Genomic DNA, 16,596 nt, shown 5'->3' on the forward strand with positions numbered 1-16,596 from the left:
CTTTCAAAAAATAGAGCAAGGTTCCAATGAACCTTTTGCAAATTTTGTGGGACATTTGCAAACAGCTGTAATAAGAACCATTGAAGAAAATGCAGCAACAGAAATAATGACCAGACATCTGGCTAAGGAAAATGCCAATGAGGTGTGCAAAAGAATTATATGGGGAGTAGACAAAGATGCTACTTTAGAGGAAATCATAAGACACTGTGCTACAGTGGGCACAAATGCTTATTATACCCAAACTATGATGAACATGGAAAGATAGGGTCCCTCTTGGCAAGGGACTTCTAGAGAAACTCATAGGTGTTTTCAGTGTGGAAAAGTTGGACATCTGAGAACTCAATATAGATATGGAGATAGAGTGAGAAGACAGGGTGAGAGAAAACCCAAAACTCCATGTCCAAAATGCTATCAAGGCTTTCACTGGCCCTCTGAATGTAGATTGACCCAGAGAAATGAGAGACAGGGCCCTGCTCCAAAGTATCAATCAAAAGACAGATGGGGCATGATAGCAGCTGAGGTTACACCCAGAGAGTCTTTAGAACTCTGATATTATCAACCAACAGAAAAGCAATCAGGATTGTAATTGGGGAGAATATAGGCCTTTTAAACTAACAGGGCAGTGTCCAGTGCAAACAGTTCCAATGTAATTGCCAGATGATGAGGAGAAAATCCCAAAAGTGGTAAATAGAAGGAACCAGATAGGTTAACTGCTTGATTCCAAGAGTTCTTGCAGATTGTCCTTTGCTTCTGCCTCTGCTTTCTTCAGCCTCCAGCCAGCCAAGTAGAAAATGGAATGAATCTCTCTTGCCTCGGAGAGAGGGCTTATGGGCTTCCTTCCAGAGTTCTCCTCTCTGACCTGAGTCAATGTTCTGAAGTAACTCTCTTTAACCTGAAGTAACTCTTCTGAGAGAGGGTTTCTGGCTGAACTCACTTAACGCTCTCCTCTCAATCTAATTCAGCTGAACTCTCTCTGGAGAGCCTCTGTCTGTTTCTTATATATGAAAGAGTGGGATTGTGGGATATCTCCCAGCATTCTCTCTGGTCCTAAGAGCTTCAAGGGAGGTGTGAATTTGGATATCTCATACTAAACCCTGAAATCTCCCAAATGTGTGAACTCCAATGAGTAAAGGTGTGAACATAAGCATTATATCAATTAGTTCTACTCAGTACCTTGTTGCAGGTTCTGGCCCAAAACATCTCTTTATAAGATCAGATCAATGATATTGAACCATGCTAAATTAGATAATTATTGTCTCTATCAACTCTAATGACTTAACAGTTTGTAAAGATTCCAATACTTATCTCTTTAAATTAGATCCAATTTTGCTTTTGCTTGATCTGACATCAGGTCAAAGCCTCTGCTATTTTTTTTTTACTTCACTGGGAGCATAATAGATTATGATCCAAAATTTTCCTTTAATCTGTATGTATCAATCTACTTTAAATATTTTTCTAATAAACAAAATGTTGTAGCATTCTGGCTTTTCATGAGATGTAATTTCCTATATTTTACCTCCATTTTATTCTTTTTCCAGTAAAATTCTCTTTCCACCTCTACTTTCTTTTTATATTATCACAGTAAAATTAAATTCTGCACTCTCTATGTAGATCTATAACAGAGATTGCATTCTCAAGAGTTCTTTCCTTTTTATGCTTCTCTTGAGTTCTATATTTGGAGGTAAAAAAATTTGTTCCACTCTGGTCTTTTTCATAAAAAAAAAAAAAATAATAAATGAAATTCACCTGAATCACTGAATGTCCACCTTCTTCCCTGAAAGATAAGGCTCAGTTTAGCTGGATAGTTCATTATTAGTTCCATTCCAAGTACCTTTTCCTTTTAGATTATCAGACTCCAGCCCCAGCAATCCTTTAAGGTGGAAAGGGCTATGTGTTGTTCAATCTTGATTGTGCCTTCTTGGTATTTGAATTGTTCCTTTCTGCCTGTCTGCAAAATTATTTCCTTAACCCATTAGTTCTGAAATTTAGCCATGATAATCTTGGAGTTTACTTTTGAGGTCTCTTTCAAGATGTGATTGGTGAATTCTTTCAATGGCTCTTTTACCTACTGATTCTAGGATATCAGAGCAGTTTTCCTTGATGATTTCCTGAAAGCTAATATATAGGGTCTTCTTCAATCATGGTTTTCAAGAAGTCCAATAGTCATTAGATATTCATTCTAGAACTATTTTCCGGATCAGTTGTTTTTCCAAGGAGGTATTTTCCATTTTCTTCTATTTTTTTTCTCTTTTTGGGGGGGTTTGTTAGACTGATTATATGATATCTAATTGATATAATATTTCACTGAGTTATTATCTCCATTTGTTCAATTCTAATTTTGAGTAAGTTATTTTCTTCAGTTACCTTTTTTAACTGCTTTGGTATTTGGCCAATTTAATTTTTAAATGAGTATCCTTTTATCAAAGGTCAGAAATGTGGCTAGATGCAGACAGGGTTTTCAATCAACAGATTAAAAAGAGAGAAGGAGTCACAGTAGAAAAACAAATATCAAGATTAGCAGTTATATGATCGAGAAGTTAAGAGAAACCATGCTCTGAAGAACTTACCACTGAGTTTTAAGAGACTTTATTAGGGATAGTTCAGAGAGTATGTCTATTGTTTTCAGTCTAATAAAAATGAGTGATAAGGATGAAAAACTAAAAGAAACAATGGCTAACAAGGATAATATTTTACAAAACGTTGAGAAAGTTAATGGAAATTTTAGTCTACTGTCATAATTTGCTTTTGATATTTAGGTTTTATAGGAATCTTAAAGAAAGGATCATAAGACAAAACAAATAAATAAATAATCAACAATCATTTATTAGGTATCTAGATCATCCTTGGAAGTGTGCTCAGTCAGTCAATATTTATTAAATTCTTTCTTATGTTAGGCATTATGCTAAGCAATATGAATATAAATAAACATTAAAAACTCATTTTGTTCTCAAGAATAATCATAGTCTAACTATACATAGGGAATATTGGATACAAGCTATAAAGAGAGTAGCAAAGGTTTTCCATAGCTGAATAAAATACAACTATGAAATGGTCCATTATTTAAGGTGTTTATATTCTTTGGAGGAGATATAGGTTCCCCCCAAAAAGAAACCTCATGTTATATAGCTGAGTATTGATGAAACCTAGGAATTCTAAGTCGTGGAAGCAAAACAGGGATTATGGAAATAAATAGAAATATGAAATGTAATTCTGTATGCAACAAAAAAATCACTACAATGCAATATTTAAATATGAGTATGGTAAAATGAGTTAGCAAGATAAATTGAAACTTGATTATGATCTTCAAAGTCTATGCAGATTATTTTAAATTTTAAATCAAAGACACTGGATAATTTTTGAATGGTTTGAAATTGTGACATGGGCTTTAGGAATATTGTTAGCTACTATTTGAAAGATGCATTAGAGAGGGGAGACTAGAAGTAAGAAGAAAAATTCAGTCAGATATAACAGTTCAAGCAAGAGTGGTAGCAGAATGATTCGCCATAGTTCAGGTATGAGTAGAGTAAGGGATAAAAAGAGATAATAAAAGAGGGAAAAGGACCCAAATGTGCAGTAATGTTTGCAGCTGCTCTTTTTGGAGTGACAAGGAATTGGGAATTGGGTAGATACCTTATTATTTGGGGAATGGCTGAATAAATTATTGTATATTAATGTGTGGGTATATTATCATTCTATCAGAAATGATCAGTAGGTTGATTTCAGAAAAACCTGGAAACACTTACTTGAACTGATGTAATTCAATTAAACAGTACCAAGAGAACATTGTAAACAAAACAAGATTATGTGGTGATCAACTGTAATGAAAAATGAAGTGATTCAAGGCAATTCCAGTAGACTTGTGATGGAATTATCTACTTACAACCAGAGAGAGAACTATAGAGCTCACATGTGGATTACAGGATATTTTCATCTTTTTTAAATTGTTCTTTCTTTGCTCATTTTTTTCTTTCTTGTTTTTCCCTTTTTATGTGATTTTTCTTGCATAGCATGGTAAATATGGAAATATGTATAGGAGAACTGCACATGTTTCACCTATATCAAATTACTTTTTTTTTAAGGGAGAGTGTCTGGGTTGGAAGGAGGATGAAAAATTTGGAACACAAAGTTTTGCAAAGGTGGCTGTTAAAAACTATTTTTGCATCTATTTGGAAAAAGAAAATATTAGATCAAAAAAGAGTGAAACATAGTTATTGAAGAAGTAGAATTGAGAAGACTAGGAACTAATTGGACTTTAGTTTTTAGTGGGAGTGAAATATCAAGGATGATGAGTAAATCGAAAATCTAAATGAGTACTTGTGCCCTTAACAGAAATGGGCAAAAAAAAAGCAGAGGTAAATATTTGAGGGGAAACATGATAATTTCTCTTCAAATGTTGAATTTGAGATGTTTATGGAACATAAGGCAGTTGGAAATATAGACATAGAATTCATGAGAGAAATGTAGCTCAGGGAGTAATTTTCACAGAGATGATAGTTGAACCCAATGGAGCTGATAATATCACCAAGAGAGTCAATATAAAAAGAGAACAGGATGAGCCCACAAAAACAAAACATAACATATCACTCAAAATTTAAAGTATTCTTTGATAAATGGGATTTGCAACAATATGGGCTCCTTGCCATTTCCCACCATCATGTCATAGACTTCTCTTTCAGTTTTTTTTTTTTTTTTAATTGTCATGGGCTGAAAATGGCTCCATTATTCTAGAATTTAATTCTGAGGAATTGTAAATCAACCAATGTATAGACAGATAATTATTTAATGTTTATTATGTTCCAGATACCATGATAAATGCCTAGCATACAAAGAAAAAGGGAAAAAATTCCCTATTTTCAAGACATTGAATAATGAAGTTTTTAAAAATGGGGATATGCAAAGCATTAGGGGGGATTTTTTAAAAAAGTATCTTATCATAAAAGGCATGATTTTCTATTTAAGAACCAGGAAAAAAAAAGAAAGAATATTCAAAACCAGAAAAAATAAAGAAAATATGATATATTACTTAAGCCATAGACCCTTCTAAGATTATAGAACAATTAATCCACCAAATCTATACTTAACAGACAAATGGGGTATGAAAGTGAAAGAAGGAATGAAGTATATTATCCATATATGTCTTTTTACTATTTTCATTGTCATTATTATGGTTCAGACTTTTATTATCTTTGTCTGACTATAGAAAAAGCTAATTTACTAGTTTTCTTGCCACCAGATCCTTTCCTACACCAATTATTTCTACATAAAGCTGCTGCATTGATTTATGTAATGGACTGATCTAAGGTTGTTATTTCATTATTCTGAAACTTTCAAATTAATCTCATTATTGGAAAAAAATAAGCTCAAATCTAGTTAAGTTGTAAGAATACTTAATTTATAATTTAAGGACCTGGGCTCAGATCCTTTCTATGCAAATTAGGTTTCCTTGAACAAATTGCATTATTCTCAAGGATTCAGTATCCTTATTTCTCAAGGATCCAATAGAAGAAAGAAAATCATGAAAGGATGTTGGAGGAACTTCTAGTGGGTGAAGGAAAGACGGTGGAGAAGAGAAAACACTTAGCTGAGTTCTTTCAAAATTTCCCTCCAAACAATTTTAAAACTCCTCAAATTGAATTCTGGAATGGGGAAACCACTTTCAGCCCAAGACAACTTGAAAAACCAGAGAGATCTATGACATGATGGTGGAAGCTAGCCAGGAGACCACATGGATAAAACATTTGCCAGGAAGAGGCAGTAGTAACAGAAAAAGCAGCAGCAAAGACAACTCAGAGACAGTAATAGGATCTGGCAAATTGTTAGAAGATTACAGAACATCTCTATGCTAGCACTACATAATTCTGTTTGGCAATATCAACTAACTTTTGGATTACAGATAAGTGATAGAGAAAAATGCTTTTATTCAAGAGGGAGCAAGAGACTTGAGGGGACAACTGTATGCCAATTTCATTACCTACACCCATGCCAGAATCACAGAGCAAGAGGAAAGAGGAGTACTTTCAGCACTGCAGAGCAATATTGCTTTTGTTTGAAAAAGATAAAGGTTTCTGAAAAATAGTATCGTGTCTGGACCCAAGGCATCACACACCCAGAGAAACAATATTACTTCTGGTCCAAAGGTCCAAAATCTCTGTTAGGAACAATATTAATTACAACCCCCCCCCAAAAGCATGGACCCTTCTTTGCTAAAGACTAGAATATAGATGGGAGAATAGAGACCACATCTCTATCCAGAACACAATAATTAGGAAGCACCAAATATTTCAAAATTCCCAGAAGTAACTCTGAAAACTGCTTTGTGGTGGAAAAAAATGTGAAACTCAAGATTGTGACCATCATCCCCCTCTTGTCATGAAGAGAACCCAGTTTTAACATATAGTTCAAAATCAAGAAATAAGTTGAAAAAAAATAAGCTTAAAAAGTGAAAGAACTTAACCACAAAAATCTACTATGGTGAAAGGGAAGATCAAGACATAAACTCAGAAGAAAACTAAGTTTATGTATTTTTTTTATTATTATAGATTTTTATTGATAGAACATATGTATAGATAATTTTTACAACACTGTCTCTTCCACTCACTTCTGTTCCAACTTTTCCCTTCCCTTCCTCCACCCCCTCCCCTAGATGGCAGGCAGTCTCATACATGTTAAACATGTTAAAATATATTTTACATACAATATATGTGTGCAGAGCCATACAGTTCTCTTGTTACACAAAAAGAATTGGATTCAGAAGATAAAAATAACCTGGGAAGATAAAGAAAAATGCAAATAGTCCACATTCATTTCCCAGTGTTCCTTGTCTGGATGTAGCTGATTCTGTCTAGCATTGATCAATTGGAACTAAATTGGATCTTCTCCTTGTCAAAGATGTCCACTTCCATCAGAATATATACTCATACAGTATTGTTGTTGAAGTGTATAAAGAATTCCTGGTTCTGCTCATTTCACTTAGCATCAATTCATGTAAGTCTCTCCAAGCCTTTCTGTATTCCTCTGCTGGTCATTTCTTACAGAACAATGATATTCCATAACATTCATATACCACAATTTACCCCATCATTCTCCAATTGATGGGTATCCATTTATTTTCCAGTTTCTAGCCACTACCAAAAGGGCTGCCACATTTTGGCAAATACAGATCCCTTTCCCTTCTTTAAGATCTCTTTAGGATATAATGCCAGTAGTAACACTGTTAGATTAAAGGTTATGCACAGTTTAAAAACTTTTTGAGCATAATTCCAAATTGCTCTCCAGAATGGTTAGATCCATTCACAATTCCACCAATAATGCATCAGTATCCCAGCTTTTCCGTATTCCCTCCAATATTCATCATTATTTTTTCCTGTCACCTTAGCCAATCTGACAGGTATGTAATGGTATCTCAGAGTTGTCTTAATTTGCATTTATATGATCAATAATGATTTGTAAGACCCTTTCATATTAATCATATTTTATATTCAATCATAAAATTGAAACTATTTCATTATCTGAAAATTGTCTGTTCATATCCTTGGACCATTTATCAATTGGAGAATGGCTTGATTTCTTATTAATTAGAGTCAATTCTCTATATGTTTTAGAAATGAGGCCTTTATCAGAACCTTTACCTGTAAAAATGTCTTTCCAGTTTATTGCTTCCCTTTTAATCTTGTTTGCATTACTTTTGTTTGTACAAAAGCTTTTTAACTTGATATAATGAATTTTTTTTTATTTTGTGATCAATAATGCTCTCTAGTTCTTCTTTGGTCATAAATTCCTTCCTCCTCCACAAGTATGAAAGATAAACTATCCTATGTTCCTCTAACTTATTTATAATCTCATTCTTTATGCCTAAATCATGAACCCATTTTGATCTTATCTTGGTGTATGGTGTTAAATGTGGGTCCATGCCTAGTTTCAGCCATACTGATTTCCAGTTTTCCCAGAAGTTTTTGTTAGATAGTGAATTCTTATCCCCAAATTTGGGATCTTTGTGCTTGTCAAACGCTAGATTGCTACAGTTATTGACAATTTTGTCTTGTGAACCTAACATATCCCATTGATCAAATAGTGTATTCCTTAGATAATACCAAATGGTTTTGGTGACTGCTGCTTTATAATAGAGTTTTAGATCAGGTACAGCTAGGCTGCCTTCATTTGATTTTTTTTTTCATTAGTTCCCATTAAATTCTTGACCTTTTGTTCTTCCATATGAATTTTATTGTTTTTTTTTTCAAGGTCATTAAAATATTTTCTTGGGAGTCTAATTGGTATAGCACTAAATAAATAGATTAGTTTAGATAGTATCATCATCTTTATTATATTTGCTCGGCCTATCCAAGAGCATGTAATATTTTTTCCAATTGTTTAAATCTGACTTTATTTTTGTGGAAACTGTTTTGTAGTTTTGCTCATATAATTCCTGACTTTCCTTTGGCAGAGAGATTCCAAAATATTTTATGCTTTCATTAGTTATTTTAAATGGAATTTCTCTCCGTATCCCTTGCTGTTGAATTTTATTGATGATGTATAAAAATACTCAGTATTTATGTGGATTTATTTTGTCTCCTGAAACTTTGCTAAAATTGTGGATTGTTTCTAATAGCTTTTTAGTAGAATCTGTGGGGTTCTCTAAGTATACCATCATATTATCTGCAAAGAGTGATAATTTGGTTTCCTCATTACCTACTCTACTTCCTTTAATCTCTTTCTCGACTCTTATTGCTGAAGCTAGCATTTCTAATACAGTATTGAATAGTAATGGTGATAGTGGGCAACTGTGTTTCATTCCTGATCTTATTGGGAATGGTTCCAGTTTATCCCCATTACATATGATTCTTACTGATGGTTTTAAATAAGTGTTTCTGACTATTTTATGGAAAAGTACATTTATTCCCTAATTGGGCAAAGAACTGACCTGGAAAATGGATCTCAGAGAGACAATCTAAGGATTATTGGACTCCATAAATTATATGATGCAAATAAAAAAGAGCCTCAACACTATATTTTTTTGGAAATCATCAAAGAGAACTTCCCAGATATCATAGAATCAGAAGATAAAATGACTATTGAAAGAATTCACCAAATATCTCCTGAAAGATACCCCAAAATTAAAATCTCAAGGAATATCATCACTGAATTTGAGAACTATTTGAACAAGGAAAATATAACAAGCCATCAGAAAGAAACAATTCAAATTCTGAGGAGCCACAAAAAGGATTACTCAGAACCCAGCAACTTCCACTTTAAAGGATCAAAGGGTCTGCAATCTGATATTATGAAAGTCAAAGGAACTTGGAATGCAGCCAGGAATAAATTGCCTTGCTAAACTGAACATTTTCTTTCAGGGAAGAAGAATGATATTCAATGAAACTGGAAAATTTCATTTATTAATTTTTATTACAGATTTTTATTGACAAAACATATGCATAGGTAATTTTTCAACAATGACCCTAGCAAAAACTTCTGTTACAATTTTCCCCTCCTTCCCTCCACCCACTCCCCTAGATGGCAGGTAGTCCCATACATGTTAAATATGTTAAAGTATATTTTAAATACAGTATATGTATACATATTTATACAGTCATCTTGCTGCACAAGAAAAATCAGATTTAGAAAGAAGGTAAAAATAATCTAGGGAGAAAAACAAAAAGGCAATCAAACAATAACAGAAAAAGTGCAAATGCTATGTTGTGATACACACTCATTTCCTAGTGTTCTTTCGCTGAATGTAGCTAGTTCTGTTCATTACTGACCAATTGGAACTGATTTAGTTCCTCTCAGTGTTGAAGATAGCCATTTCAATCAGAATTGATCCTCATATAGTCATTGTATTGCTGAGAACAGCATTCACAGTTGATCATACCTCATATCTATGTATATACCATACATTTTACTTTTTATGGGCTAATGGAGGACTTTCATGGTTGACAGCATCCTGATCACTATTTCTTATAGAATAATGGTTTCCCATAATGATCACATAATACAGTTTATTCAGCCATTCCCCAAATGATGGACATCCCCTCAATTTCCAATTCTCTGCCTTGAGAAAAGAATTGCCATATGTATTTTTGTACATATAAGTAATCTTTTTTGAGATACATGCCTAGTAGTGATATTGTTAAGTCAAAGGATATGCATGATAATACACCTTTCTGCACGAGTCATTAGTTTTGATCACACCAATTATGGAATGGACCTTATTTATTTATTTGTTTTATACATTTGACACTGTTCAACATACATTTGAGAATTGAGGCCATCATTAAAGAAACTTGCTTCAAAATTCTTTTTATGATTGCTATTGCTAAATATTTCCTGCCCATTTTTTTTATTACTTCTCACCCAATTCCTCCTTAAAATCATTTTAATTCTGAAACCCCTTTCAATATGTCTTCTCTTCTATCATCCTCCCCCATTCTCATAACCCCTTCCTCCCCTAATTTCCTTCAGGGTAAAATAGATTTTTATCTTCATATTGAATTTGCATGTTATTTTTTCTTTGAGTCAATTTTAATGAGAGTAAGGTTCACATTGAATTTGTATGTTATTTCCTTTTTGAGTCAATTCTGATGAAAGTTAAGATTCACTTACTCCATTTCCATTCCTCCAGTTCCCTCCAGTATAAAATCTTTGTTTTGCATTTTGTGGCAGATAATGTAAGTCATTCCACATATCCATTTTTCTTTCACTCAGTAATATTTCTCTTTCAACCATTAATTTTATTTTTATATACTATTCTTTTATATTCAACTCACATCTGTGCCCTGTGTCTATATAGATATACACACATACACAATCTTTCTAAATGTCCCCTTATGAGAAAGTTTGTATGAGTTACAAGTATCATCCTGTACATAGAAATGTAAAGTTTCTAGTGATTTATCTTTCCTAATTACTCTCATATGCTTTTTCTGAGTATTGTATTTGAAAGGAAAAATTTGAATCTAATTCTGGTCTTTTCAACATGAATGCCTGAAAGTTCTCTATTTAATTGAATACCCACCTTTGCCCCCAAAGGATTGTGATCATTTTTGCTAAATGGGTGATTCTTGGTTTTAATCTTAGCTGCACTGCTCTCTGGAATGCCATGTTGCAAGCTCTCACTAAGATTTTTTTTTGATTGTAGAAGCTGCTAAATACTGTGTTATCCTGACTGGGCTCCATTATATTTGAATTGCTTCTTTCTGAATGCTCTTTCTATTTTGCCTTCTGGTTATATATATATATGTATATCAGAATAGTGAACTGAAAAAATTTTGAAAGATAGGCTGTTTTTTTTTTTTGGCTTTCAAGTACATCAACAATTTGTGTCACTTGGATCTATTTTCCAGGCTAGTTGTTTTCTTTCTCCTTTTTTAGTGTATTGCTTTTTTTATTGTCATATTTTATTATAGTTATATTATTTCATTTTAATTTTTCTGCAGTTACATCCTAAACAATTTTTAGCATCTGTTCTTACAGTTTTTGAGTTCTAAGTTTTCTTTCCCTTAACCCCACCCACAATTAAGAAACCACATATAAAGTTATACAAAACATTTCCATAAAAATCATAGTTGCGAAAGAAAATATAAATTTTTCATTCGAATGAAAATAAAAACACTCAAGAAATATTAAGTTAAAAAGAGAGAGAGAAATAGAAAATACTTCAATCTGTATTAAAATATAATCAATTCCTTCTGTGATTATGGATAGTTTTCATCATAAGTCTTACAGAGTAGTTGTAAATAACTGTACTACTTAGAATAATAAAGCCATTTACAGCTGCTTATCCCAGATCATGGCTATTACTTTGTATTCAGCATATTTCATTTTGTTCATTGAGGAATTTCCAGTTTTTTTTTCCCTGAGATCATCCTGCTCATCATTTCCCAAAGAATAATATTATTGCATCACAAACACACACCACATTTTGTTAAGCCATTTCCGACTTGATGGTCATACACTCAATTTCTTATTTTGGTTTACCCAGAGAATAGATTCTCTGAATATTTTCTCTACATGTATGTAATTTTCCTTTTTTCCCCTCTTTTTTTTCCCAAATGTCTTTTTTCTTTCAATTTGCCTATTTTAGTTAATTATTTAGTCAATTAATTTTAATAGATGTATTGCTTTATGAATCATATTGGGAGAGATACAGCTGAACAAAAGGAAAACCATGAGAGAGAAGAAAAAACAGAAAAAAGAAATGGACAGCCTGTGTTGATTTGCATTCAATCTCCATAGTTCTTTTTGTGGATGAAGATGGCATTTTCTGTCTAAAGTCTATTGGGACTGCTTTGGCTCAAAGAACTACTGAGAAGAACCAGATCTTTCACAGTGAATCACATGATTCACAACCAAATCATCACACATTCTTATTGTTATTGTATATGAAATATCAGTGGTTCTGATTGTTTCATTCAATATCAGTTCATGTAAATCTTACCAGGTCTTTCAAAAATCCATTCTTCATTATTTTTAATAGAATAAGAAATTCCCATTACCTTTATATAATACAGTTTGTTCAGTTATTCCCTAATTGATGGGAATCTATTCATTTTACCATTCTTTCCTGCCACAAAAAGAGCTACTACAAACATTTTTGCACATGTGGGTCCTTTTTCCTCCTTTATGATTTCTGGTATATAGACCCAGCTATGTCACTGCTGGCTCAAGAGGTATGCACATGCTTATAGGCCTTTGAACATAGTTCCAGATTTCTCTCCATAATAATTGAACCATTTCACAACTCCACAAACAATGCATTAGTGTCCCAGATTTCCAACATCTCATCCAACTTTTATCATTATCTTTTCCTGTCATCTTAGCCAATGTGAGATGTGTGATGTGTTACCTCAGAGTTGTTTTAATTAGCATTTCTCAAATTATTGGTAATGTATAGTATTTTTTCTTATAATTATAAATTTCACTATCTGATAATTATGTGTCCATATCCTTTGAGCATTTATCAAATGGGGAATGACTTTTATTCTTATAAATTTGATATAGTTTTTTATATATTTTGGGAATGAGGCTTTATCAGAAACACTTGCTATAAGATGTTTTCCCAGCTTTGTATTTCCCTTTTAATCTTTTTTTTTTCTGTTGGTTTTGTTTGTGAAAAACTTTTTAATTTAATATAATCTAAATTGTCCATTTTTGTATTTTATAATGTTCCATAATACTTTTTTGGTCTTAAATTCCTCTTTCTCCAAAGATCTGATAGGAAAAGTAGCCATTGCTCTCCTAATTTCTTTATGTTATAATTATTTATGTGCAAATCATGCACCACTCATTTTGGTGTTATTTTGGTATGAGGTATGAGATATAGAACTATGCTGAATATCTGACATATTTTCCAATTTCCCCAGTAATTTTTGTCAAATAATGAGGTTTTATTTCAAAAGTTGGAATTTGTGGATTTATGAAACACTAGATTGCAATAGTCTTGATGATTGTGTCATGGGTATCGAATTTATCCCACTAATCCACTACATTATTTCTTAATACCAAAATATTTTAATGACTACTGATTTGTGATAAGCTTTTAGGTTTGGTACTTGATAAGCCACAGTTCTTCATATTTTTCTCATCAATTCCCTGATATTCTTGATCTTTTCTTCTTCTATATGAATGTATTGTTATTTTTCTGGTTTTATAAAATAATTTTTGACAGTTTCATTGATATAACACTAAACAAGTAAAACAATATATACAGAACTGTCATTTTTGTAAAGTCCAGACTACCTCTCTGGGGGACCTTGGCATTCGCCTGAGTCCTTGTTCTTATTTGAGAAGTGAAGGAGGCAGGAGGGCCATGTGGCTAGTCAAAGATGGAGTCTGGAATCTGGCAACTTATCTTGTGTCTGTGGCTGGGAGTTGTGACTGAGAGTCTTCTGTGTCTGAGACTTCCTTTAAATACTCCAGTACCATTACATCATTACATCACACTGAGCATGAACTACCACACTGAGCATGTGCAACTGTAGAACATTACATCACCATATTACACTAAGTATATGCCATTTAGATTGATTACATCATTACATTACATTGAGTATATACTTAGAGAATAATTATCTCACAGTGAGTAGGTACTTAACTGTAAAAACCCTGCTGTCCTAGATTTAAGTACACCTTTTCAGAGTTCCTGCCCTCTACATCTCTCCCGTTCTTTTGTTTTAGAACACAGGTGGTTACACCCTCTCTGACTTCTCAGAAAAGGGGTGAAAGCACAAAAAAGGAGATGATCATATCCTCCTTGACTTTTCAGGAAGAAAGGTGAAAATACTAAAGGGAAATGGGGAGTCAAACCAGATATTGTTAGTGGGTTTCCTCTGGGCTGAAATTGAAACAGGCATACATAAATCCATCAATATGGGAATTATTACACAAGCCCATAGTAACATAACTCAGGCTAATAGTGATGGCTCTCCTCACAGCTGGCACAGGCTCAGTGTAATGTAACAAACATGAATTATACATGCAAGTAGTGATGTAACAAACAGTATGAATCAGCATGAGAGGAATCACACAGGCAAGTAATGATATAACAATATGAATATACATGTCCATAAGTCATAGAAGGAGGGTATGTAAATAATAATCATACATGCACCTCTTTCAGCATCCAACAAATAGTGTAAAGCCAATCTATTGTCCATTACTTCACATGTCAGGGAATCCAATGATTCCTGCAAGTTTTAAAGTCCTGCATCAGTCTCATTAACATTTTTTTTTAATGTTCATGAGTCAATTGCCATAATTGCCATGCTCTTGCACTGATGGAGCACAGACAGCAATGGAACCACCTGATATTTCTTTGGTCTCCTCCTTTGTTTCAAGGGTCTTCTCCATCTCTCTCTGATGGACAAGGTGAATATAGCTTGTTGTTACTTATATCATTCCCTTTCTATCTGTGGAGATAAAAGCAAACCCTTTCCCCCAAGCAATTAACTTATCTGGTCCCTTCCATTAACCACTTTCTGGATCTCTCTATATCACCTATCTAAAGACAGTGGAGCTGCTGGCACTGGACACTGCTCTTCCAGTGGGTTGTAAAACCTGTCTGCCAGAGCCAATTTGTCTTTATCAAAAATCAACAAGTTAATTGTAAAGATGGTGGAGCAGGCACACAGGACTCTCTAAGCTCCTCTCATTACCCTCGTAACCAACTATTTAATCCAGCCTCAAAAATAACTCTTCACTACTTAAATTCATGAAGATTAGCAGGACTACAATTTACCAGCTGATCCAGAAGATCACCAGGAAAGGTTTGTCCTGAGGGGCCAGGAACAGACTAGCACAGGCAGCAAAAGGATAGCATCCTGAGCAGACCAGGGGCAGGGGGTGATCTCTGTAGCTAGAGAAGTTATAGGGACCACTCTGCTATAGGCTAACTGCTCTGCCTTGATTACAAAGCAGTAAACCGACAGAGAAATTAAAGCCTAAAACAGAGGGTACTCTAAAAAACACCAGAACCTAACGAGATCTGGCTGTAACCCCTCAAACCCAGAAGTGACTCAGGCAGACTTTACTGCAGCCCTGTGGCCACACCCAGCAGTTCGGAGATTTTGCAGGGGCAGTTACTAATCTGCCCAGCAGGGGGGCACAGCCTGGGCAGCCTCTGATTGGCAGAGTGAGGGGCTTGGCCTGGGGCAATAGAACCTCCCCAGCTGACGGTGCTTCCCAGGCAGACAATTCTGGTCCCTGCAAATCCATTCACTGCTCAACTGCTAACACCCACAGCCCCAGGGCAGGATTTGGCTTAGGATGTGAAACTCTCACTGCTCAGTGGTCTAGCCCCAGAGCAGTTGTTATCTAACACAGCCTGGGTTCTTTGCAGGGCACTTTCCCAGCTCAGCCCTGCAGGTCTGAGTTACTCCCGAGTGGGGAACTCTTTCTCAGAGCACTCCATTAACTTGCTGCTTTTTGTAGCCGGATGGCAGGACAGCTACCTGTCCATATACATTTCACTGCTCTGCAGAGGAAGCTAGTAACCTCCTGGCTCTGAAGGCAGACCTTACAGGATTTAACAAAATGAGTAAAAAAATCAAAAGAATGATTGATAGTTGCTACATAGAAAGAGAACAGCTTTTCAACCCTGAAGAGACTAATAGCAGACAGTCTCCAGACGATTGTTGGTCTCCAATATAAAAGGCTCTCCTAGAAGAGACTATTAAAAACGTTAAAAGAGAGCTAGAAGAGAAATGGGGAAAGGCACAAAACTCACTAAAAGAAAAATTTGATAAAGTGGAAAAAGAAAACAACTTCCTGAAATGTGAATTGGAAAAGGTAAAAAACAGAGTTTGCGAATTGGAAAAAGAAAATAACTCACTAAAAAAAAAAAAAAAAAAAAAAAAAAAAAAAAAAAAAAAAAATCAGTGAAATGGAAAAAAATTCCATAGAGCAAAACAACTCAATTGGACATATACAAAAAAGAAGTAAAAAAAGCTAATGAAGAAAATAACTCACTAAAAATCAGAACTGAACAAATAGAAATGACTGATTCATTGAGACATCAAGAATCAGTCAAGCAAAACCAAAAAAATGAAAGATTGGAAAAAATGTCAAATATTTACCCGGAAAAACAACAGACCTAGAAAATAGATC

This window comes from Antechinus flavipes, chromosome 5 (assembly GCF_016432865.1).
Source record: "Antechinus flavipes isolate AdamAnt ecotype Samford, QLD, Australia chromosome 5, AdamAnt_v2, whole genome shotgun sequence".
Lineage (NCBI taxonomy): Eukaryota > Metazoa > Chordata > Mammalia > Dasyuromorphia > Dasyuridae > Antechinus > Antechinus flavipes.